Here is a 27409-nt window from a genome sequence, read left to right as displayed (position 1 = left end):
GAGTCTGGGGGAGGGCGGAGCGTCTGGGAAGGGGGAGAATCGGGTGAGAAGGGGGAGAGTCTGGGGGAGGGGGGAGAGAGTCTGGGGGAGGGGGGAGAGAGTCTGGGGGAGGGGGGAGAGAGTCTGGGGGAGGGGGGAGAGAGTCTGGGGGAGGGGGGAGAGAGTCTGGGGGAGGGGGGAGAGAGTCTGGGGGAGGGGGGGGAGAGAGACTGGGGGAGGGGGGGAGAGAGTCTGGGGGAGGGGGGGAGAGAGTCTGGGGGAGGGGGGGAGAGAGTCTGGGGGAGGGGGGAGAGAGTCTGGGGGAGGGGGGAGAGAGTCTGGGGGAGGGGGGAGAGAGTCTGGGGGAGGGGGGAGAGAGTCTGGGGGAGGGGGGGGGAGAGTCTGGGGGAGGGGGGGGGAGAGTCTGGGGGAGGGGGAGGAGAGTCTGGGGGAGGGGGGAGAGAGTCTGGGGGAGGGGGGAGAGAGTCTGGGGGAGAGGGGAGAGTCTGGGAACGGGAGAGAGTCTGGGGAGAGGGGAGAGAGTCTGGGGAGAGGGGAGAGAGTCGGGGGAGAGTCTGGGGGAGGGGGGAGAGTCTGGGGGAGGGGGGAGAGTCTGGGAAGGGGGGAGAGAGTCTGGGAGAGGGGGGAGAGTCTGGGGAAGGGGGAGAGAGTCTGGGGAGGGGGGAGAGAGTCTGGGGAGGGGGGAGAGAGTCTGGGGGAGGGGGGAGAGAGTCTGGGGGAGAGGGTAGAGAGTCTGGGGGAGGGGGTAGAGAGTCTGGGGGAGGGGGTAGAGAGTCTGGGGGAGGGGGTAGAGAGTCTGGGGGAGGGGGAAGAGAGTCTGGGGGAGGGGGAAGAGAGTCTGGGGGAGGGGGAAGAGAGTCTGGGGAGGGGGGAGAGTCTGGGGAGGGGGGAGAGTCTGGGGAGGGGGGAGAGTCTGGGGAGAGTCTGGGGGAGGGGGGAGAGTCTGGGGGAGGGGGGAGAGTCTGGGGGAGAGTCTGGGGGAGAGGGGAGAGTCTGGGGGAGGGGGGAGAGTCTGGGGGAGGGGGGAGAGTCTGGGAAGGGTGAGAGTCGGGGGAGGGGGGAGAGAGAGACTGGGCAAGGGGGAGGGGGAAGGACTGGGTGAAGGAGATGGGGACGAGAAGATTAAAGTGAGGAGATTGGATGTGAGTCTCCGAGGGACGGGGAGACTGGTGTGGAGTTGGAGAAAACTATAGAGAGGGGATTAGTGAAAGGGACTGGGAGCAGGGCAGTGCAACCAGGGTGTGACTGCTTGGAATGTCAGTAATGCGAGTTAACCTGGGGAAGAGAGACAGAGTCTAACTTCCTGTCTGGGAGCAAAGGTCAGTGGCAACACTGTCATGGAGATGTGATTTGATTTGATTTTTGATTTGATTTATTATTGTCACACTTATTAACATACAGTGAAAAGTATTGTTTTCTGCGCGCTATCTAGACAAAACATACCGTTCATAGAGAAGGAAAGGAGAGGGTGCAGAATGTAGTGTTACAGTCATAGCTAGGGTGTAGAGACAGATCAACTTAATGCGAGGTAGGTCCATTCAAAAGTCTGACAGCAGCAGGGAAGAATCTGTCCTTGCATCGGTTGGTACGTGACCTCAGACTTTTGTATCTTTTTCCCGAAGGAAGAAGGTGGAAGAGAGAATGTCCGGGGTGCATAGGGTCCTTAATTATGCTGGTTGCTTTTCCGAGGCAGCAGGAAGTGTAGACGGAGTCAATGGATGGGAGGCTGGTTTGCGTGATGGACTGGGCTACATTCACGACCTTTTGTCGTTCCTTGTGGTCTTGGGCAGAGCAGGAGCCATTGCAGTGATTAAAGTCCAGGCAGTAATTTCCTGGTTAATACTTAACCACAATTCTTTAAATTTCTCTGAATGGAACAGCAGAGTCTTCAGCTCTGTTTGGAAGGGAATCTAGAACTTTCTCCTTGAACTATGAAGTCTAAACACTAAGGGCACAATCCTACGCCCTCATCCTGCCCGTCGCTCAGTGAGATGAGCTGGTAAGATTGCTTGCAGTGTGAAGTTTCACAACACGCCCAGGTTTCACACCGGTTCCGATCGTTCCAGCCACGTCTGGGTGTGAAGAGCTTTGCCCCAACATGGGCGAGATGGCAATGTGCATGCATTTGAATATCAACAGCAAGTGTCGCCTCACTTATATTAACCACCTCATCAGCCAGACGTCAGACGGGTGAGAATTCCAGCTGCTCTGTATCAGTGAGTTTTAGGCGAGTGAGAAGGTGAATACCACTGAGCACCAACCTCCACAGTGCAGGGAGAGGATCTCAGCCATGGCCATGGTATCCCTGACAACGACACGTGGTTTGTTAGGAGCTGCAGCTCCTAACAAACCACGTGAGGGAACTGGAGTAGGAGCTGGATGACCTCCGGATCATTCGGGAGAATGAGGAGTTTATAGATAGTAGCTTCAGGGAGGCAGTTACGACAAAGGCACAGAGCACAGGTAATTGGGTTACCGTCAAGCGAGGGAAAGGGAAAGGGCAGGCAGAGCAGGGTTCCCCTGTGGCCATTCCCTTCCACAACAGGTATACCGATTTGGATACTGTTGTGGGGGATGCCTTACCTGGGACAAGTTGCAGCAGCCGGACCTCTGGCACTGAGTCTGGTTCTGCAGCGCAGAAGGGAGGGTGGAAGAGGAGAGCGGTAGTGATAGGGGACTCGAAAGTCAGAGGTACAGACAGGAGGTTCTGTGGTTGTGACAGAGACTCCCGGATGGTTTGTTGCCTCCCGGGTGCCAGGGTCAGGGGTGTCTCTGATCGCGTGCACAGCATTCTGAAGTGGGAGGGTGATCAGCCAGATGTCATGGTACACATCGGTACCAATGACGTAGGAAGGAAGAGTGAGGAGGTCCTGAAGAGTATAGAGAGCTTGGTAGGAAGTTAAAAAGCAGGACCCCGAGGGTAGTAATCTCAGGATTGCTACCTGTGCCACGTGCCAGTGAGGGTAAGAGTAGGATGCTCGGGCGGATGAACACGTGGCTGAGGAACTGGTGGAAGGGGCAGGGTTTCAGATTTCTAGATCATTGGTACCTCTTCTGGGGCAGGTGGGACCTGTACAAGAGAGACGGGTTACACCTGAACTACAAGGGGACCAATATACTTGCAGGGAGATTTGCTAGTGTTATTGGGGAGGGTTTAAACTAGATTTGCAGGGGGATGGGAACCAGAGTGCCAGAGCAGATAGTGGAGTGGGGGGGGGGGGAAAATAAATGATGTTAATAGTTCATGCAAAATCACAAATAGAAGGGTTGTGTGTGGTGGTAATAATCTTCTGAGGTGTGTCTATTTCAATGTCAGGAGTATTGTGAGGAAGGCAGACGAGCTGAGGGCGTGGATTGACACATGGAATTATGACATTATAGCCATTAGTGAAACTTGGCTACAGGAGGGGCAGGACTGGCAGCTCAATGTTCCAGGGTTCCGATGTTTCAGACGTGATAGAGGCAGAGGGATGAAGTGTGGGGGGGTGGCATTGCTAGTCAGGGAAAATGTTACAGCAGTGTTCAGGCAGGACAGATTAGAGGTCTTGTCTACCGAGGCCATATGGGTGGAGCTGAGAAACAGGAAAGGTATGACCACATTAATGGGGGTGTATTATAGACCACCCAATAGTCAGCGAGAATTGGAGGAGCAAATCTGCAGAGCGACAGCAGACAACTGCAGGAAACATAAAGTTGTGATAGTAGGGGATTTTAATTTTCCACATATAGATTGGGACTCCCATACTGTTAAAGATCTAGACGGGTTAGAGTTTGTAAAATGTGTTCAGGAAAATTTTCTAAATCAATATATAGAGGTACCAACTAGAGAGGATGCAATATTAGATCTCCTATTAGGAAACGAGTTAGGACAAGTGACAGAAGTGTGTGGAGGGGAACACTTTGGTTCCAGTGATCATAACGCCATTAGTTTCAACTTGATCATGGATAAAGATAGATCTGATCCTCGGGTTGAGCTTCTAAACTGGAAAAAGGCCAAATTTGGAGAAATGAGAAAGGGTCTAAAAAGCTTGGATTGGGACAGGCTGTTCTCTGGCAAGGATGTGATTGGTAAGTGGGAGACCTTCAAAGGAGAAATTTTGAGAGTGCAGAGTTTGTATGTTCCTGTCAGGATTAAAGGCAAAGTGAATAAGAATAAGGAACCTTGGTTCTCGAGGGATATTGAAACTCTGATGAAGAAGAAGAGAGAGATGTATGACATGTATAGGCAACAGGGAGCAAATAAGATGCTTGAGGAGTATAAAAAGTGCAAGAAACTACTTAAGAAAGAAATCAGGAGGGCTAAAAGACGACATGAGGTTGCTTTGGCAGACAAGGTGAAGGATAATCCTAAGAGCTACTACAGGTATATTAAGAGCAAAAGGATAGTAAGGGATAAAATTGGTCCTCTTGAAGATCAGAGTGGTCAGCTATGTATGGAACCAAACGAAATGGGGGAGATATTAAATGGGTTTTTTGCATCCGTATTTACTAAGGAAACTGGCATGGAGTCTATGGCAATAAGGCAAACAAGTAGGGAACCTATACAGATTAAAGGGGAGGAGGTGCTTGCTGTCTTGAGGCAAATCAGAGTAGATAAATCCCCAGGACCGGACAGGGTATTCCCTCGGACCTTGAAGGAGACTAGTGTTGAAATTGCAGGGGCCCTGGCAGATATATTTAAAATGTCGGTATCCACGGGTGAGGTGCCGGATGATTGGAGGATAGCTCATGTTGTTCCGTTGTTTAAAAAAGGCTCAAAAGGTAATCCAGGAAATTATAGGCCGGTAAGTTTGACGTCAGTAGTAGGTAAATTATTGGAAGGAGTATTAAGAGATAGGATCTACAAATATTTGGATAGACAGGGACTTATTAGGGAGAGTCAACATGGCTTTGTGCGTGGTAGGTCATGTTTAACCAATCTATTAGAGTTTTTCGAGGAGGTTACCAGGAAAGTGGATGAAGGGAAGGCAGTGGATGTTGTCTACATGGACTTCAGTAAGGTCTTTGACAAGGTCCCGCATGGGAGGTTAGTTAGGAAGGTTCAGTCGCTAGGTATACATGGAGAGGTAGTAAATTGGATTAGACATTGGCTCAATGGAAGAAGCCAGAGAGTGGTAGTGGAGGATTGCTTCTCTGAGTGGAGGCCTGTGACTAGTGGTGTGCCAAAGGGATCAGTGCTGGGTCCATTGTTGTTTGTCATCTATATCAATGATCTGGATGATAATGTGGTAAATTGGATCAGCAAATTTGCTGATGATACAAAGATTGGAGGTGTAGTGGACAGTGAGGAAGGTTTTCAAAGCTTGCAGAGGGATTTGGACCAGCTAGAAAAATGGGCTGCAAAATGGCAACTGGAGTTTAATGCAGACAAGTGTGAGATATTGCACTTTGGAAGGACAAACCAAGGTAGAACAGACAAGGTAAATGGTAGGACACTGAAGAGTGCAGTAGAACAGAGGGATCTGTGGATACAGATACATGATTCCCTAAAAGTGGCGTCACAGGTAGATAGGGTCGTAAAGAGTGTTTTTGGTACATTGGCCTTTATAAATCAAAGTATTGAGTATCGGAGTTGGAATGTTATGGTGAGGTTGTATCAGACATTGGTGAGGCCGAATTTAGAGTATTGTGTGCAGTTTTGGTCACCTAAGTACAGGAAGGATATTAATAAGGTTGAAAGAGTGCAGAGAAGGTTCACAAGGATGTTGCCGGGACTTGAGAAACTGAGTTACAGAGAAAGGTTGAATAGAACATAGAACATAGAACATAGAAAGCCACAGCACAAACAGGCCCTTCGGCCCACAGGTTGCGCCGATCACATCCCCACCTCTAGGCCTATCTATAGCCCTCAATCCCATTAAATCCCATGTACTCATCCAGAAGTCTCTTAAAAGACCCCAACGAGTTTGCCTCCACCACCACCGACGTCAGCCGATTCCACTCACCCACCACCCTCTGAGTGAAAAACTTACCCCTGACATCTCCTCTGTACCTACCCCCCAGCACCTTAAACCTGTGTCCTCTCGTAGCAACCATTTCAGCCCTTGGAAATAGCCTCTGAGAGTCTACCCTATCCAGACCTCTCAACATCTTGTAAACCTCTATCAGGTCACCTCTCATCCTTCGTCTCTCCAGGGAGAAGAGACCAAGCTCCCTCAACCTATCCTCATAAGGCATGCCCCCCAATCCAGGCAACATCCTTGTAAATCTCCTCTGCACCCTTTCAATGGCTTCAACATCTTTCCTGTAATGAGGTGACCAGAACTGCGCGCAGTACTCCAAGTGGGGTCTAACCAGGGTCCTATAAAGCTGCAGCATTATCTCCCGACTCCTAAACTCAATCCCTCGATTAATGAAGGCCAGTACGCCGTACGCCTTCTTGACCGCATCCTCCACCTGCGAGGCCGATTTAAGAGTCCTATGGACCCGGACCCCAAGGTCCTTCTGATCCTCTACACTGCTAAGAATGGTACCCTTCATATTATATTGCTGCTTCATCCCATTGGATCTGCCAAAATGGATCACCACACACTTATCCGGGTTGAAGTCCATCTGCCACTTCTCCGCCCAGTCTTGCATTCTATCTATGTCTCGCTGCAACTTCTGACATCCCTCCAAACTATCCACAACACCACCTACCTTGGTGTCGTCAGCAAACTTACCAACCCATCCCTCCACTTCCTCATCCAGGTCATTTATGAAAATGACAAACAGCAAGGGTCCCAGAACAGATCCCTGGGGCACTCCACTGGTCACTGACCGCCATGCAGAGAAAGACCCCACCACAGCCACTCTCTGCCTTCTGCAGGCAAGCCAGTTCTGGATCCACAAGGCAACAGCCCCTTGGATCCCATGCCCTCTCACTTTCTCAAGAAGTCTTGCATGGGGGACCTTATCGAACGCCTTGCTGAAGTCCATATAGACCACATCCACCGCTCTTCCTTCGTCAATGTGTTTGGTCACATTTTCAAAGAACTCAACCAGGCTCGTAAGGCACGACCTGCCCTTGACAAAGCCGTGCTGACTACTTTTGATCATACTAAACTTCTCGAGATGATCATAAATCCTGTCTCTCAGGATCCTCTCCATCAACTTACCAACCACTGAGGTTAGACTCACCGGTCGGTAATTTCCCAGGCTGTCCCTGTTCCCTTTCTTGAATATAGGGACCACATCTGCAATCCTCCAATAGCTTAGGACTTTATTCCCTGGAGCGTAGAAGAATGAGGGGAGATTTGATAGAGGTGTATAAAATTATGATGGGTATAGATAGAGTGAATGCAAGCAGGCTTTTTCCACTGAGGCTAGGGGAGAAAAAAAACTAGAGGACATGGGTTAAGGGTGAAGGGGGAAAAGTTTAAAGGGAATATTAGGGGGGGCTTCTTCACACAGAGAGTGGTGGGAGTGTGGAATGAGCTGCCAGATGAGGTGGTGAATGCGGGCTCACTTTTAACATTTAAGAAAAACTTGGACGGGTTCATGGATGAGAGGGGTGTGGAGGGATATGGTCCAGGTGCAGGTCAGTGGGACTAGGCAGAAAAATGGTTTGGCACAGACAAGAAGGGCCAAAAGGCCTGTTTCTGTGCTGTAATGTTCTATGGTTCTATGGTGTGGGGTGAGGGGCTTGCATGGGTGCAGTGGTTTGGGGGGCTCATGCCAGTCTGGGGGTCCTGAGGTCAGGAGTCAGTGCTGCCTTGTGGCTCATGTTGCGTGCATGCCCCGTACCAACTGAACAAGCACAGAGGGGTTGCATATGAGGTCGACCCCCAACCCCACAGACCCCACTAACAGGAACAAGCAGCAGCTCAGTCAGCTGTTGCCTCAGTCAAAGGAGCTCTGCAGATGTGAATACGGCTCCTCACAGTACATGGACACTGTGGTGCTACCGATGGAACCCAGCTGGTGAGAGTCACGTGGGTGTTTTTCCACTACCTGTCTGAGACAGTGAATTTGGAAATACCCACCAGGACTGACCAATCAGCTGCTCCTATTGGGAAATTGCTTCACAGAGTTACCTGGGTGCCCATTAGCACTGCTTAGCTCTGACGGAAGAACCAAGTCCAGTTAGTAAGCTGAGATTTATGCTTGACTCTGACTGGCCCTCAGGATTTAACCCTTTGCACTATCAGCTCCCCAAAGCACTACACCCACGGCTAAGCCTCAGCTTTCGGTAAGAGGGGTGGCAGACTAAGTACCTCGGGAACAAGGGGCAAGGGGCTCACATCTCCCCAGGGCCCCCCACTCCTGCATGTGTGGTCCCTTGGATTCTCTCCGCTCCTTCTCAACACCCACCCACACCACCATCCAAATGTCCATGTTGAGGAGTGCTGATAAATCACAATCCCTTCCTAATACGGCCTCCAATGGTCCCGTGTGCAGAGGATGGCAGCCCGAGTGATGGCAGCCCGAGTGATGGCAGCCCGAGTGATGGCAGCCCGAGTGATGGCAGCCCGAGTGATGGCAGCCCGAGTCTGATGGAAGCTTGAGGCTGAGTTGGTGCGGGCGGATTCCAGGGAGCGCTCGCTTTTGGAGATGTGAGGGGATTAGTATCAGTATGTCTGTGAGCGCTGTGGGCTGTTTGTCGCCTCGCTGCTCCTGGGTAAAGCTAGCCAAAGGCCCAGGGTGTTGTAATAATGGAACACAAATCTCTCTCTCTATTCCCTCACAGGTTTGATGAGCGAGCGGTCGTTTTGATAACAGCGATGGATGAGGAAAACCCCAGCATAAACACACAGCTGCAGATACTGGAGCATCACCTTGACGATGGAGAGGGGGGGGCGACACCATGGTCAGCTGGCTGAGGCTGCACCAACTGGTCATAGAGTCATTGAGTCATAGAGGATTACAGCATGGAAACAGGCCCTTCGGCCCAACTTGTCCATGCCGCCCTTTTTTAAAAAAAAACCCTAAGCTAATCCCAATTGCCCGCATTTGGCCCATATCCCTCTATACCCATCGTACCCGTGTAACTGTCTAAATGCTTTTTAAAAGATAAGGTGAGGGCGCTGCAAGGCATCGCAGACACACGAAGGTTTACCGTTGTAACGTCTCCTTTCTCAAGCTTTCCGAGACCACAAGCTGCCGGAGACTTTGCCGTGAGAGAGACTCTGCAGCATCTTTGCCAAGTCCTCCAGAACTTGCTGCCATGGTGGACATCCGCTGCATGGAGCTGTACAGGCAATGGCCGTTGTAAACATTAATACCACCGGCTCCCTCCAGCACAGACACTTGTGGGATTTCTCCATGTACGAGTACACCCAGAAGGTCATGGAGCCAGGGTGAGAAAGTGCTTCCAGTTCGACCTGGAGCAGACCAGCAAGGAGGACAGCTGGGGGTTCGGGCAGACACAGGCACAGAGGGCAATTGATTGCACCATGCAGTTCTCCAGTCCCTAGGGCACAAGGCCTTTCATCAATTCCACTCCGAGTGATCCACGGGACTGCGACCACTCCAAGCTCACCATGCAGGTATGTGTCTGCTTACCGGGAGTGTCCAGAACAGTTTCATCCTTGGCCAGTCCCCGATCCTGAACTTTTTGAGGGACACCCAAAATAACAGGGATGGCTCCTCGGGTATAAGGATTGCCCCCCGAGGGTGTGGCTGTTGATGCTGAGGCCACGGACCCCTGAGGAGACACGTTACAATGAGGTACACACTGCAACTTGCGCGTGAACGAGCAGACAATAGGCTGACTGAAAATGTGTTTCCAGTGCCTGGGCTGCTCGGGTAGGGCCCTCCAATATCATCCCACAGGCTGCCAGCACTGTGCTGCTGCTGACATCTCCTGCCCCATATCCCAGTGAGAGTCCCCGGGCTGGCACCACAGTCCCGTCTGTCGCTGCTGGGATTGCCCATGAGGGTCCTGACCTTCCAAGTCCCGAAATTCCTTTGGGTGAGGAGGGGGTGGGGTGGGGGTGGGTGGGTGGGGTGGGGTGTGGGGTTGGGGTGGGGGTGGGGAGGGGATGTGAGTGGGGGTGTGGGTGGGGATGGGTTGGGGTGGGGGGATGGGGTGGGGTTGGGGTGGGGGGATGGGTGGGTGGGGTTGAGGGTGGGGGTTGGGGTGAGGGAGGGGAAGGGGTGGGGGTGGGTGGGGTGGGGGTCAGGGTGAGGGAGGGGAAATGGTGGGGGGGGGTGGTGATGGGGTGAGGTGGGAGTGGGGGTAGGGGTGAGGGAGGAGAAGGGGGTGGGTGGGGGTGAGGTGAGGTGGGGATGGGGGGTGTGGGGGGGAGGGGTGGGGGTAGGGTGGGGAGAAGATGCCTGTGTGTGGATTATTGTAACGTGGGGTGGTCATTTCACACCAACCACACGGTCCCAGTGGAGTGAGGTCTTGGCCCAGAAGCAACTAGAGAGCAGGCTCTGCCATAGGACGGAGGCTAAAACACGTATACAATCCACCGAGCATCTGCACTCTCTCTAGCTCCTTGTAGTCTCACACTGCACTTGAGGAGTGTATGGTGCCTTGAGGAGTGTACATATTACAGAAAAGGAGGTGCTGGACGTCTTAAAGCATTTCAAGGTAGATAAATCCCCGGGACCTGATGAAGTGTATCCCAGGACATTGTGGGAGGCTAGGGAGGAAATTGAGGGTCCCCTAGCCGAGATATTTGAATCATCGATAGTCACGGGTGAGGTGCCTGAAGATTGGAGAGTGGCAAATGTTGTGCCTTTGTTTAAAAAGGGCTGCAGGGAAAAGCCTGGGAACTACAGGCCAGTGAGCCTCACATCTGTGGTGCGTAAATTGTTGGAAGGTATTTTGAGAGATAGGATCTACAGGCATTTAGAGACGTGAGGACTGATTAGGGACAGTCAGCATGTCTTTGTGAGTGGAAAATCATGTCTCACAAATTTAATTGAGTTTTTTGAAGGGGTAACCAAGAAGGTAGATGAGGGCAGTGCAGTTGATGTTGTCTACATGGACTTTAGCAAGGCCTTTGACAAGGTACAGCATGGTAGGTTGTTGCATGAGATTAAATCTCACGCGATCCAGGGTGAGGTGTCTAAATGGATACAAAATTGGCTTCTTGACATAAGCCAGAGGGTAGTTGTAGAGAGTTGTTTTTCAAACTGGAGGCCTGTGACCAGCGGTGTGCCACAGGGATCAGTGCTGGACCCACTTTTAATTGTCACTTATGTTAATGATTTGGATGAGAATATAGGAGGCATGGTTAGTCAGTTTGCAGATGACACTAAGATTGGTGGCATAGTGGACAGTGAAGAAAGTTATCTCCTATTGCAACGGAATCTTGATCAATTGGGCCAGTGGGCTGACGATTGGCAGATGGACTTTAATTTAGACAAACGCGAGGTGATGCATTTTGGTAGATTGAACCAAGGCAGGACTTACTCAGTTAATGGTAGGACGTTGGGGAGAGATACAGAACAAAGAGATCAAGGGTTACATGTTCATAGCTCCTTGAAAGTGGAGTTCACAGGTGGACAGAGTGGTGAAGAAGGCATTCGGCATGCTTGGTTTCATCAGTCAGAACATTGAATACAGGAGTTGGAATGTCTTGTTGAAGTTGTACAAGACATTGGTAAGGCCACACTTGGAATACTGTGTGCAATTCTGGTCACCCTATTGTAGAAAGGATATTATTAAACTAGAAAGAGCGCAGAAAAGATTTACTAGGATGCTACCGGGACTTGATGGATTGAGTTATAAGGAGAGGCTGGGTAGACTGGGACTTTTTTCTCTGGAGCATAGGAGGCTGAGGAGTGATCTTATAGAGGTCTATAAAATAATGAGGGGCACAGATCAGCTAGATAGTCAATATCTTTTCCCAAAGGTAGGGAAATTGAGGGATTGGTCAAAAAGAAAAGAGAGGGTATGTTAGGTCCAGGCAGCTAAAAACGGAGGGAGCTCTGGAGGAGTACAAAGAAAGTAGGAAAGAACTCAAACGAGGAATTAGAAAGGCAAAAAGGGGTCACAAAATGTCCTTGGCAGACAGGATTAAGGAGAATCCCAAGGCATTTTATTCATACGTTAGGAACGAAAGGGTTGTCAGGGAAAAAATCGGACCTCTCAGGGACAAAAGTGGGGAATTATGCTTAGAGCCCAAAGAAGTAGGGGAGATCCTAAATGAATACTTTGCGTCGGTATTCACAAAGGAGAGGTATGTGTTGACTGGGAGTGTCTCGGAAGGGAGTGTTGACCCGTTAGAGAAAATCTCCATTACAAGGGAGGAAGTGTTAGGTTTTTTAGGGAATATAAAGACTGACAAATCCCCAGGGCCTGATGGAATCTATCCCAGGCTGCTCAGGGAGACGAGAGATGAAATTACTGGGCCTCTGACGCAAATCTTTGTCTCGTCACTGGACACAGGTGAGGTCCCAGAGGACTGGAGGATAGCTAATGTGGTCCCATTATTTAAGAAAGGTAGGAAGGATAACCTGGGTAATTATAGGCCGGTGAGCTTGACGTCCGTGGTGGGGAAGTTGTTGGAGAGGATTCTTAGAGATAGGACGTATGCGCATTTAGAAAGGAATAAGCTCATTAACGGTAGTCAGCATGGTTTTGTGAGAGGGAGGTCATGCCTCACTAACCTGGTGGAGTTCTTTGAAGAAGTGACTAGAATGGTTGACGAGGGAAGGGCCGTGGATGTCGTCTATATGGACTTTAGTAAAGCGTTTGACAAAGTCCCTCATGGTAGGTTGGTGCAAAAGGTTGGATCTCATGGGATAAAGGGGGAGGTGGCTAGATGGGTGGAGAACTGGCTTGGTCACAGAAGACAGAGGGTGGTAGTGGAAGGGTCTTTTTCTGGCTGGATGCCTGTGACGAGTGGTGTTCCGCAGGACTCTGTATTGGGACCTCTGCTGTTTGTGATTTATATAAACGATCTGGAAGAAGGTGCAACTGGGGTGATCAGTAAGTTTGCGGACGACACGAAAATGGCTGGACTTGCAGATAGTGAGGAACATTGTCAGAGGCTACAGAAGGATATAGATAGGCTGGAAATTTGGGCAAAGAAATGGCAGATGGAGTTCATTCCAGATAAATGCGAAGTGATGCATTTTGGTAGAACTAATGTAGGGGGGAGCTATACGATAAATGGCAGATCCAATGGGATGAAGCAGCAGTATAATATGAAGGGTACCATTCTTAGCAGTGTAGAGGATCAGAAGGACCTTGGGGTCCGGGTCCATAGGACTCTTAAATCGGCCTCGCAGGTGGAGGATGCGGTCAAGAAGGCGTACGGCGTACTGGCCTTCATTAATCGAGGGATTGAGTTTAGGAGTCGGGAGATAATGCTGCAGCTTTATAGGACCCTGGTTAGACCCCACTTGGAGTACTGCGCGCAGTTCTGGTCACCTCATTACAGGAAAGATGTTGAAGCCATTGAAAGGGTGCAGAGGAGATTTACAAGGATGTTGCCTGGATTGGGGGGCATGCCTTATGAGGATAGGTTGAGGGAGCTTGGTCTCTTCTCCCTGGAGAGACGAAGGATGAGAGGTGACCTGATAGAGGTTTACAAGATGTTGAGAGGTCTGGATAGGGTAGACTCTCAGAGGCTATTTCCAAGGGCTGAAATGGTTGCTACGAGAGGACACAGGTTTAAGGTGCTGGGGGGTAGGTACAGAGGAGATGTCAGGGGTAAGTTTTTCACTCAGAGGGTGGTGGGTGAGTGGAATCGGCTGACGTCGGTGGTGGTGGAGGCAAACTCGTTGGGGTCTTTTAAGAGACTTCTGGATGAGTACATGGGATTTAATGGGATTGAGGGCTATAGATAGGCCTAGAGGTGGGGATGTGATCGGCGCAACTTGTGGGCCGAAGGGCCTGTTTGTGCTGTGGCTTTCTATGTTCTATGTTCTAACCATAAAGGGTGTAGATACGCAGAGGGACCTGGGTGTGCAAGTCCACAGATCATTGAAGGTGACGACACAGGTGGAGAAGGTGGTGAAGAAGGCATATGGCATGCTTGCCTTTATAGGACAGGGCATAGAGTATAAAAGTTGGGGTCTGATGTTGCAGATGTATAGAACGTTGGTTCGGCCGCATTTGGAATACTGCGCCCAGCTCTGGTCGCCACGCTACCAGAAGGACGTGGAGGCTTTAGAGAGAGTGCAGAGGAGGTTTACCAGGATGTTGCCTGGTATGGAAGGGCTTAGTTATGAGGAGAGATTGGGTAAACTGGGGTTGTTCTCCCTGGAAAGACGGAGGATGAGGGGTGACCTAATAGAGGTATACAAAATTATGAAAGGCATAGATAGGGTGAACGGTGGGAAGCTTTTTCCCAGGTCGGTGGTGACGTTCACGAGGGGTCATAGGTTCAAGGTGAGGGGGGGGAGGTTTAACACGGATATCAGAAGGACGTATTTTGCACAGAGGGTGGTGGGGGCCTGGAATGCGCTGCCGGGCAAGGTGGTGGAGGCGGACACACTGGGAACGTTTAAGACTTATCTAGATAGCCACATGAACGGAGTGGGAATGGAGGGATACAAAAGAATGGTCTAGTTTGGACCAAGGAACGGCGCGGGGATGGAGGACCGAAGGGCCTGTTCCTGTGCTGTATTGTTCTTTGTTCTAAAACTAGAGGGCATAGGTTTAAAGTGAGAGGGGAGAGATACAAAAGGGTCCAGAGGGGCACATTTTTCACAGAGGGTGGTGAGTGTCTGGAACAAGCTGCCAGAGGCAGTAGTAGAGGTGGGTACAATTTTGTCTTTTAAAAAGCATTTAGATAGTTACATGGGTACGATGGGTATAGAGGGATATGGGCCAAATGCGGGCAATTGGGATTCGCTTAGGGGTTTTTTAAAAAAGGGCAGCATGGACAGGTTGGGCCGAAGGGCCTGTGTCCATGCTGTAAACCTCTATGACTCTATGCTCTTCCCGCCGCTCTCCCCCCCCCCCCCCCCGCCCGCCCCGCAACCTCCCACCTCCCCGATTGTACAGCAGCGTTATAGAACTGGATCCCACACACACTGACTCTCATTGAGGTACGGGTCCCACACACACTGACTCTCACTGGGGTACGGGTCCCACACACACTGACCCTCACTGGGGTACGGGTCCCACACACACTGACTCTCACTGGGGTACGGGTTCCACACACATTGACTCTCACTGGGGTACGGGTCCCACACACACTGACTCTCACTGGGGTACGGGTTCCACACACACTGACTCTCATTGGGGTATGGGTTCCACACACACTGACTCTCACTGGGGTAAGGGTTCCACACACATTGACTCTCACTGGAGTATGGGTTCCACACACACTGACTCTCATTGGGGCATGGGTTCCACACACATTGACCCTCACTGTGGTATGGGTTCCACACACACTGACTCTCACTGGGGCACGGGTTCTGCACATAATGACTCTCACTGGGATATGGGTCCCACACACACTGACTCTCACTGGGGTATTGGTTCCACACACACTGACTCTCACTGGGGTATTGGTTCCACACACGCTGTCTCTCACTGGGGTCTGCGTTCCACACACATTGACTCTCACTGGAGTACGGGTTCTACGCACACTGACTCTCACTGGGGTATGGGTTCCACACACACTGACTCTCACTGGAGAACGGGTTCTACGCACACTGACTCTTACTGGGGTACAGTTCCACACACACTGACTCTCACTGGGGTACGGGTTCCACACACGCTGACTCTCACTGGGATCTGGGTTCCACACACACTGACTCTCACTGGGGTACGGGTCCCACACATGCTGACTCTCACTGGGGTCTGGGTTCCACACACATTGACTCTCACTGGAGTACGGGTTCTACGCACACTGATTCTTACTGGGGTACAGTTCCACACACACTGACTCTCATTGGGGTACAGGTCCCACACACACTGTCTCTCACTGGGATTTGGGTTCCACACACTGTGAGTCTCACTGAGGTGTGAGTCCCACACACACTGACTCTCACTTTGGTACAGGTCCCACAGACACAGACTCTCACTGGGGTATGGGTCCCACACACTCTTCGGGGAGTTTTAAACTTATTTGTCAGGGGGATGGGAAAAGTAGTTGTAGTCCAGAGGTCAGTGAGTGTAGTGAGGTACTGGGAAGGGTATCATGGTCAAAGGTGGGTACCAGCAGACAAGAAGGTGGGTTGAAGTGTGTCTACTTCAATGCAAGGAGCATCTGAAATAAGGTAGGTGAACTTGGGGCGTGGATTGGCACTTGGGACTATGATGTTGTGGCCATTACGGAGACATGGGTAGAACAGGGACAGGAATGGTTGTTGGAAGTTCCGGGGTATAGATGTTTCAGTAAGTGTAGGGTAGCTGGTAAAAGAGGTGGAGGAGTGGCACTGTTAATCAAGGAGAGTGTAACGGCTGCAGAAAGGCATTTCGAAGGGGATCTGCCTACAGAGGTAATATGGGCTGAGGTTAGGAATGGGAAAGGAGCGGTCACGTTGTTAGGAGTTTACTATAGGCCCCCAAATAGTAATAGAGATGTGGAGCAAGAAATTGCTAAGCAGATTATGGATAGGTGTGGAGGTCACAGGGAAGTTGTCATGGGGGACTTTAACCTTCCAAATATTGATTGGAAACTTTATAGATCGAATAGTTCGGATGGGGCAGTTTTTGTGCAGTGTGTGCAGGAGAGGTTCCTGACACAATATGTGGATAAGCCGACAAGAGGTGGGGCCACATTGGGTTTGGTAATGGGAAATGAACTGGGCCAAGTGTTGGATTTGGTTGTGGGAGAGCACTTTGGAGATAGTGACCACAATTCAGTGTCTTTTGTTATTGCAATGGAGAGGGATAGGGCCGTACGGCAGGGCAAGGTTTACAATTGGGGGAGAGGTAATTATGACGCAATCAGGCGGGAATTAGGAAGCATAGGATGGGAACAAAAATTGTCAGACAAAGGCACTAATGATAAGTGGAGCTTTTTCAAGGAACAAATACTGCGTGTCCTTGATAGGTATGTCCTTGCCAGGCAGAGAGGAAATGGCCGAGTGAGGGAACCATGGTTCACAAAAGAGGTGGAATGTCTCGTCAAGAGGAAGAAGGAAGCGTATGTTAGGTTGAGAAAACAAGGTTCAGTTGGCTCAAAGAACAAAGACAAAGAACAAAGAACAATACAGCACAGGAACAGGCCCTTCGGCCCTCCAAGCCCGCGCCGCTCCCTGGTCCAAACAAGACCATTCTTTTGTATCCCTCCATTCCCACTCCGTTCATGTGGCTGTCTAGATAAGTCTTAAACGTTCCCAGTGTGTCCACCTCCACCACCTTGCCTGGCAGCGCATTCCAGGCCCCCACCACCCTCTGTGTAAAATATGTCCGTCTGATATCTGTGTTAAACCTCCCCCCCTTCACCTTGAACCTATGACCCCTCGTGAACGTCACCACCGACCTGGGAAAAAGCTTCCCACCGTTCACCCTATCTATGCCTTTCATAATTTTATACACCTCTATTAAGTCTCCCCTCATCCTCCGTCTTTCCAGGGAGAACAACCCCAGTTTACCCAATCTCTCCTCATAACTAAGCCCCTCCATACCAGGTAACATCCTGGTAAACCTCCTCTGTACTCTCTCCAAAGCCTCCACGTCCTTCTGGTAGTGTGGCGACCAGAACTGGACGCAGTATTCCAGATGCGGCCGAACCAACGTTCTATACATCTGCAACATCAGACCCCAACTTTTATACTCTATGCCCCGTCCTATAAAGGCAAGCATGCCATATGCCTTCTTCACCACCTTCTCCACCTGTGACGTCACTTTCAAGGATCTGTGGACTTGCACACCCAGGTCCCTCTGCGTATCTACACCCTTTATGGTTCTGCCATTTATCATATAGCTCCTCCCTACATTATTTCTACCAAAATGCATCACTTCGCATTTATCAGGATTGAACTCCATCTGCCATTTCTTTGCCCAAATTTCCAGCCTATCTATATCCTTCTGTAGCTTCTGACAATGCTCCTCACTATCTGCAAGTCCTGCCAATTTTGTGTTGTCCGCAAACTTACTGATCACCCCAGTTACACTTTCTTCCAGATCATTTATATAAATCACAAACAGCAGAGGTCCCAATACAGAGCCCTGCGGAACACCACTAGTCACAGGCCTCCAACCGGAAAAAGACCCTTCCACTACCACCCTCTGTCTTCTGTGACCAAGCCAGTTCTCCACCCATCTAGTCACCTCCCCCTTTATCCCATGAGATCCAACCTTTTTCACCAGCCTACCATGAGGGACTTTGTCAAACGCTTTACTAAAGTCCATATAGACGACATCCACGGCCCTTCCCTCGTCAACCATTTTGGTCACTTCTTCAAAAAACTCCACCAGGTTAGTGAGGCATGACCTCCCTCTCACAAAACCATGCTGACTATCGTTAATGAGTTTATTCCTTTCTAAATGCGCATACATCCTATCTCTAAGGCTCGATGGAGGGTTACAAGTTAGCAAGAAATGAGCTGAAAAAGGGGCTTAGGAGAGCTAGGAGGGGGCATGAGAAGTCCTTGGCGGGTCGGATCAAGGAAAACCCCAAGGCTTTTTACTCTTATGTGAGGAATAAAAGAATGACCAGGGTGAGGCTGGGGCCGGTCAAGGACGGCAGTGGGAATTTGTGCATGGAGTCAGAAGAGATAGGAGAGGTGATGAATGAATACTTTTCTTCGGTGTTCACCAAGGAGAGGGGCCATGTTTTTGAGGAAGAGATGGTGTCACAGGCTGATAGGCTGGAGGAAGTAGATGTTCAGAGGGAAGATGTACTAGCAATTTTGAATAAACCTAAAGTTGATAAGTCCCCTGGGCCTGATGAAAAATATCCTAGGATTCTTTGGGAGGCAAGGGATGAGATAGCAGAGCCTTTGGCTTTGATCTTTGCGTCCTCACTGTCCACGGGGGTGGTGCCAGAGGACTGGAGAGTGGCGAATGTGGTTCCTCTGTTTAAGAAAGGGAATAGAAATGACCCTGGTAATTATAGGCTGGTTAGTCTTACTTTGGTGGTCGGTAAGTTGATGGAAAAGGTCCTTAGGGATAGGATTTACGACCATTTAGAAAGATGCAGCTTAATCCGGGTTAGTCAGCACGGATTTGTGAAGGGCAAGTCTTGCCTCACAAATTTGATAGAATTTTTTGAGGAGGTAACTAAGTATGTAGATGAAGGTAGTGCAGTTGATGTCATATACATGGATTTTAGTAAGGCGTTTGATAAGGTCCCCCATGGTCGGCTTATGAAGAAAGTAAGGATGTGTGGGATAGAGGGAAGTTTGGCCGATTGGATAGGTAACTGGCTGTCTGATCGAAGACAGAGGGTGGTGGTGGATGGAAAATTTTCGGACTGGAAACCGGTTACCAGCGGAGTGCCACAGGGATCAGTGCTTGGTCCTCTGCTATTTGTAATTTTTATAAATGACTTGGAGGAGGGTGCTGAAGGGTGGATCACTAAATTTGCTGATGACACCAAGATTGGTGGAGTAGAGGATGAGGTGGAGGGCTGTTGTAGGCTGCAAAGAAATATAGATAGGATGCTGAGCTGGGCTGAAAAATGGCAAATGCAGTTTAACCCTGACAAATGCGAGGTGATTCATTTTGGAAGGGCAAATTTAAATGTGGATTACAGGGTCAAAGGTAGGGTTCTGGAGAATGTGGAGGAACAGAGAGATCTTGGGGTTCATATCCATAGATCTCTGAAGGTTGCCACTCAAGTGGATAGAGCCGTGAAGAAGGCCTATAGTGTGTTGGCGTTCATTAACAGGGGGTTTGAGTTTAAGAGCCGTGGGGTTATGCTGCAACTGTACAGGACCTTGGTGAGACCACATTTGGAATATTGTGTGCAGTTCTGGTCACCTCACCACAAGAAGGATGTGGAGACACTGGAAAGAGTGCAAAGGAGATTTACCAGGATGCTGCCTGGTTTGGAGGGTAGTTCTTATGAGGAAATGTTGAGGGAACTTCGGCTTTTCTCTTTGGAGCGGAGGAGGTTGAGAGGAGACTTGATAGAGGTTTATAAGATGATGAGGGGGATAGATAGAGTGAACGTTCAAATACTATTTCCTCGGGTGAATGGAGCGGTAACTGTGGGGCATAACTATAGGGTTCATGGTGGGAGATATAGGAAGGATGTCTGAGGTAGGTTTTTTACTCCGAGAGTGGTTGGGGTGTGGATTGGACTGCCTGCAGGGATAGTGGAGTCAGAAACTTTAGGAACATTTAAGAAGCTATTGGATAGGCACATGGAGTACTTCGGGATGATAGGGAGGAAATAGCTTGATCTGGGTTTCAGACAAAGCTCGGCACAACATCGTGGGCCGAAGGGCCTGTTCTGTGCTGTACTGTTCTATGTTCTATTCTATGTTCTACACACTTACTCTCACGGGGTACGGGTCCCCCACACACGCTGACTCTCACTGGGATCTGAGTTCCACACACATTGACTCTCACTGGGGTGCGGGTTCCACACACATTGACTCTCAGTGGGGTACGGATTCCACACACACTGACTCTCACTGGGGAGTGGGTCAAACACACACTAACTCTGACTGGGGTACAGGTCCCAAACACGCTGACTCTCACTGGGGTACGGGTTCCACACATACTGACTCTCACTCGGGTACGGGTTCCACACACACAGACTCTCACTGGGGTACGGGTTCCACACACACTGACTCTCACTCGGGTACGGGTTCCACACACACAGACTCTCACTGGGGTACGGGTTCCACACACACTGACTCTCACTGGGGTACGGGTCCCACACACACTGACTCTCACTCGGGTACGAGTTCCACACACACTGACTCTCACTGGGGTACGGGTTCCACACACACTGACTCTCACTGGGGTACGGGTCCCACACACACTGACTCTCACTGGGGTACGGGTCCCACACACACACTGACTCTCACTGGGGTACGGGTTCCACACACACTGACTCTCACTGGGATACGAGTTCCAGACACTCTGACTCTCACTGGGGTACGGGTCCCACACACACTAACTCTGACTGGGGTACAGGTCCCACACACGCTGACTCTCACTGGGGTATGGGTTCCACACGCAATGACTCTCACTATGGTATGGGTTCCACACATACTGACTCTCACAGGGGTAGGGGTTCCGCACACACTGACTCTCACAGGGGTACGGGTTCCACACACACTGACTCTCACTGGGGTACAGGTCCCACACACGCTGACTCTCACTGGGGTATGGGTTCCACACGCAATGACTCTCACTATGGTATGGGTTCCACACACACTGACTCTCACTGGGGTACGGGTCCCACACACACTGACTCTCACTGGGGTACGGGTCCCACACACACTGACTCTCACTTTGGTACAGGTCCCACAGACACTGACTCTCACTGGGGTACGGGTCCCACACACACTGACTCTCACTGGGGTACGGGTCCCACACACACACTGACTCTCACTGGGGTACGGGTCCCACACACACACTGACTCTCACTGGGATACGAGTTCCAGACACTCTGACTCTCACTGGGGTACGGGTCCCACACACACTGACTCTCACTGGGGTTCCACACACACTGACTCTCACTGGGGTACGGGTCCCACACACACTGACTCTCACTGGGGTACGGGTCCCACACACACTGACTCTCACTGGGGTACGGGTCCCACACACACTGACTCTCACTTTGGTACAGGTCCCACAGACACTGACTCTCACTGGGGTACGGGTCCCACACACACACTGACTCTCACTGGGATACGAGTTCCAGACACTCTGACTCTCACTGGGGTACGGGTCCGACACACACACTGATTCTTACTGGGGTACGGGTCCCACACACACTGACTCTCATTGGGGTACAGTTCCACACATATTGACTCTCAATGGGGTACAGATCCACACACACTGACTCCCACTGGGCTACGGGTCCCACACACACTGACTCTCATTGGGGTACGGGTCCCTCACACACTGGATCTCACTGGGGTACGGGTTCTACGCACTCTGACTCTTACTGGGGTACGGGTCCCGCACATACTGACTCTCACTGGGGTGTGGGTCCCAACACACAGACTCTCACTGGTGTATGGGTTCCATACACAGTGACTCTCACTGGGGCATGGGTCCCACACACACTTACTCTCACGGGGTACGGGTCCCCCACACACACTTACTCTCACGGGGTACGGGTCCCCCACACACTGTCTCTCACTGGGGTACGGGTTCCACACACACTGACTCTCACTGGGGTACGGGTTCCACACACACTGACTCTCCCTGGGGTACGGGTTCCACACACACTGACTCTCACTGGGGTACGGGTTCCACGCACACTGACTCACAATGTGAAGATTTTTTTGTGAATTGGGACCAGCGACCAAGGCACAGTGAGATTCAATATGACAGATTATTGTCTGGATCGTCTCCCTGTATCCAGTGCCGGTTTTATCCGGGGATTACAGAGGCAGTGCCTGATGTGATTTACCCAGGGATACAGAGAGCGCTGATTGTCCCTGTGAGCTGCCACTGGATTGTGTACGGGATTATCTGTCACAGAGCAGCCCCTTGTATTCAGAGGGTTAATGTGCATTGGGGAACTTTGATCAAGTTTCTCAGTGTTACAGGAATCGCTCACATTGTACACATTCTCTGTGAGAAATGTGGCTGCTCACATTTCCTTCATTCATCAGCATTACAAAGGTGATGTGAGGCTACTGGGGGAGCAGATGGTTGTGAGGAACTGTCAGCAGATGGGCTCCAGCTGATGCTGTGGGCAGGTGGTCTGCATGGTGAGTTGAGGAGGGGCCCACATCCCCAGGACGGCCATTGACTGAGTGATATCGGATTCAAACAAAGGCACAGCCCAGGGCAGGGAGCTGGCAATCAGAGCCCCGCTCTTAAACAACAGTTTGTCAGCAGCTATGTTACCCAGTCAGTCTCAGGGTGTTGGCAAATCAAACTTAATCTTATTCGCTCAAAATAATGCAGCCAGCTGTCTGAACACATTTCAGGCACGTGCTCCATCTGTATTTGGACCTGTTTCCTCTCTGCAATTTGACAGCTTTGCTTTGAGTTTGCACAAACTCTGCTTCGTGACTCTTCCTCATCACCTGCTATCCACTAGGAGCTCAAACTTTTTCAGGTTAGTGATTCACTTCCCCACTGCACCCAGCCAGGAGACTGAACCTGCTCCCCCTCCCCAGCCCCGAGACCCCCCCCACTGCACCCAGCCAGGAGACTGAACCTGCTCCCCCTCCCCAGCCCTGAGACCCCCCCCACTGCACCCAGCCAGGAGACTGCACCTGCTCCCCCTCCCCAGCCCCGAGACCCCCCCTCTGCACCGAGCCAGAGACTGAACCTGCTCCCCCTCCTCAGCCCCGAGACCCCCCCACTGCACCCAGCCAGGAGACTGAACCTGCTCCCCGTCCCCAGCCCCGAGACCCCCCCACTGCACCCAGCCAGGACACTGAACCTGCTCCCCCTCCCCAGCCCCGAGACCCCCCCACTGCACCCAGCCAGGAGACTGCACCTGCTCCCCCTCCCCAGCCCCGAGACCCCCCCACTGCACCCAGCCAGGAGACTGAACCTGCTCCCCCTCCCCAGCCCCGAGACCCCCCCACTGCACCCAGCCAGGAGACTGAACCTGCTCCTCCTCCCCAGCGCACCCAGCCAGGAGACTTTTGCCCCCTCCCCAGCTGCGAGACCCCCCACCCCCACTGCACCTACCAGGAGACTGAACCTGCTGCCCCCTTCCCACTGTCCCGGGACACCCCCATGTGCACCCCCCCCCCCCCCCCCCCAAACCCCGCCACTGCACTCAGTAAAATGCAGTCACATCAGCAACAAAGAAACAGGCTGCTGATTGAATGTGTTCTCCCCCCAGTGCTATCGACATCCAACTCGTGACTGCAAATTGTACCTCACACAGGGTGAATGGGTGACCCACCACCTTGAAGAGTTCAGCAAGATCATAATAATCAGATCGCCAGAGGATTCATTAGCTAAGAGAGGAATGTTGGGCAGGAGAGCAGAAGCCTCTGTACCTCACACTCGTGGAACAGGACCAGGACAACAGATCAAACTTCCACATCTCAACAGAAAGACGCTCCTCTGACAGTGCAGCACTCCCTCAGTACTGACCCTCTGACAGTGCGGCACTCCCTCAGTACTGACCCTCTGACAGTGCGGCACTCCCTCAGTACTGACCCTCTGACAGTGCAGCGCTCCCTCAGTACTGACCCTCTGACAGTGCGGCTCTCCCTCAGTACTGACCCTCTGACAGTGCAGCACTCCCTCAGCACTGACCCTCTGACAGTGCAGCACTCCCTCAGTACTGACCCTCTGACAGTGCAGCACTCCCTCAGTGCTGACCCTCTGACAGTGCGGCACTCCCTCAGTACTGACCCTCCGACAGTTCAGCACCCCCTCAGTACTGACCCTCTGACAGTCCAGCACTCTCTCAGTACTGACCCTCTGACAGTGCGGCACAGCCTCAGTACTGACCCTCTGACAGTGCGGCACTCCCTCAGTGCTGGCCCTCTGACAGTGCAGCACTCTCTCAGTACTGATCCTCCGACAGTGCGGCACTCCCTCAGTACTGACCCTCTGACAGTGCGGCGCTCACTCAGTACTGACCCTCTGACAGTGCAGCACTCACTCAGTACTGACCCTCCGACAGTGCGGCACAGCCTCAGTACTGACCCTCTGACAGTGCAGCACTTCCTCAGCACTGACCCTCTGACTGTGTGGCACTCCCTCAGGACTGACCCTCTGACAGTGCAGCACTCCCTCAGTACTGACCCTCTGACAGTGCGGCGCTCCCTCAGTACTGACCCTCTGACAGTGCGGCGCTCCCTCAGTACTGATCCTCTGACAGTGCGGCACTCCCTCAGTACTGATCCTCTGACAGTGCGGCACTCCCTCAGTACTGACCCTCTGACAGTGCGGCACTCCCTCAGTACTGACCCTCTGACAGTGCGGCACTCCCTCAGTACTGACCCTCTGACAGTGCGGCACTCCCTCAGTACTGACCCTCTGACAGTGCGGCACTCCCTCAGTACTGACCCTCTGACAGTGCGGCACTCCCTCAGTACTGACCCTCCGACAGTTCAGCACCCCCTCAGTACTGAACCTCTGACAGTCCAGCACTCTCTCAGTACTGACCCTCTGACAGTGTGGCACAGCCTCAGTACTGACCCTCTGACAGTGCGGCACTCCCTCAGTGCTGGCCCTCTGACAGTGCAGCACTCCGTCAGTACTGACCGTCTGACAGTGCAGCACTCCCTCAGTACTGACCCTCTGACAGTGCAGCACTCCCTCAGTACTGACCCTCTGACAGTGCGGCACTCCCTCAGTACTGACCCTCTGACAGTGCGGCACTCCCTCAGTACTGACCCTCTGACAGTGCGGCACTCCCTCAGTACTGACCCTCTGACAGTGCGGCACTCTCTCAGTACTGACCCTCTGACAGTGTGGCACTCCCTCAGTACTGACCCTCTGACAGTGCGGCGCTCCCTCAGTACTGACCCTCTGACAGTGCAGCACTCTCTCAGTACTGACTCTCTGACAGTGCGGCACTCCCTCAGTACTGACCCTCTGACAGTGCGGCACTCCCTCAGTACTGACTCTCTGACAGTGCGGCACAGCCTCAGTACTGACCCTCTGACAGTGCGGCACTCCCTCAGTACTGACCCTCTGACAGTGCGGCACTCCCTCAGTACTGACCCTCTGACAGTGCAGCACTCCGTCAGTACTGACCCTCTGACAGTGCAGCACTCCCTCAGTACCGACCCTCTGACAGTGCAGCACTCCCTCAGTACCGACCCTCTGACAGTGCGGCACTCCCTCAGTACTGACCCTCTGACAGTGCGGCACTTCCTCAGTACTGACCCTCTGAGAGTGCGGCACTCCCTCAGTACTGTCACTCTGACAGTGCAGCACTCCCTCAGTACTGACCCTCTGACAGTGCGGCACTCCCTCAGTACTGACCCTCTGACAGTGCGGCGCTCCCTCAGTACTGACCCTCTGACAGTGCGGCGCTCCCTCAGTACTGACCCTCTGACAGTGCGGCACTCCCTCAGTACTGACCCTCTGACAGTGCGGCACTCCCTCAGTACTGACCCTCTGACAGTGCGGCACTCCCTCAGTACTGACCCTCCGACAGTTCAGCACCCCCCTCAGTACTGACCCTCTGACAGTCCAGCACTCCCTCAGTACTGACCCTCTGACAGTGCAGCACTCCCTCAGTACTGACCCTCTGACAGTGCAGCACTCTCTCAGTACTGACCGTCTGACAGTGCGGCGCTCCCTCAGTACTGACCCTCCGACAGTGCGGCACAGCCTCAGTACTGACCCTCTGACAGTGCGGCACAGCCTCAGTACTGACCCTCTGACAGTGCGCGCTCATTCAGTACTGACCCTCTGACAGTGCAGCACTCCCTCAGTACTGACCCTCTGACAGTGCAGCACTCCCCCAGTACTGACCCTCTGACAGTGCAGCACTCCCTCAGTACTGACCCTCTGACAGTGCAGCACTCCCTCAGTACTGACCTTCTGTCAGTGCGGCACTTCCTCAGTACTGACCCTCTGACAGTGCGGCACAGCCTCAGTACTGACCCTCTGACAGTGCGCGCTCATTCAGTACTGACCCTCTGACAGTGCAGCACTCCCTCAGTACTGACCCTCTGACAGTGCAGCACTCCCTCAGTACTGACCCTCTGACAGTGCAGCACTCCCTCAGTACTGACCCTCTGACAGTGCAGCACTCCCTCAGTACTGACCCTCTGACAGTGCGGCACTCCCTCAGCACTGACCCTCTGAGAGTGCGGCACTCCCTCAGTACTGTCACTCTGATAGTGTGGCACTTCCTCAGTACTGACCCTCTGAGAGTGCGGCACTCCCTCAGTACTGTCACTCTGACAGTGCAGCACTCCCTCAGTACTGACCCTCTGACAGTGCGGCACTCCCTCAGTACTGACCCTCTGACAGTGTGGCACTCCCTCAGTACTGACCCTCTGAGAGTGCGGCACTCCCTCAGTACTGTCACTCTGACAGTGCAGCACTCCCTCAGCACTGACCCTCTGACAGTGCAGCACTCCCTCAGTACTGACCCTCTGACAGTGCGGCACTCCCTTAGTACTGACCCTCTGACAGTGTGGCACTCCCTCAGTACTGACCCTCTGACAGTGCGGCACTCCCTCAGTACTGACCCTCTGACAGTGCGGCACTCTCTCAGTACTGACCCTCCGACAGTGCGGCACTCCCTCAGTACTGACCCTCCGACAGTGCGGCACTCCCTCAGTACTGACCCTCTGACAGTGCGGCACTCCCTCAGTACTGACCCTCTGACAGTGCGGCACTCCCTCAGTACTGACCCTCCGACAGTTCAGCACCCCCTCAGTACTGAACCTCTGACAGTCCAGCACTCTCTCAGTACTGACCCTCTGACAGTGTGGCACAGCCTCAGTACTGACCCTCTGACAGTGCGGCACTCCCTCAGTGCTGGCCCTC

This window comes from Mustelus asterias, chromosome 3 (genome assembly GCF_964213995.1).
Source record: "Mustelus asterias chromosome 3, sMusAst1.hap1.1, whole genome shotgun sequence".
Classification (NCBI taxonomy): Eukaryota; Metazoa; Chordata; class Chondrichthyes; order Carcharhiniformes; family Triakidae; genus Mustelus; species Mustelus asterias.
Note: the sequence above shows the minus strand (reverse complement) of the source record.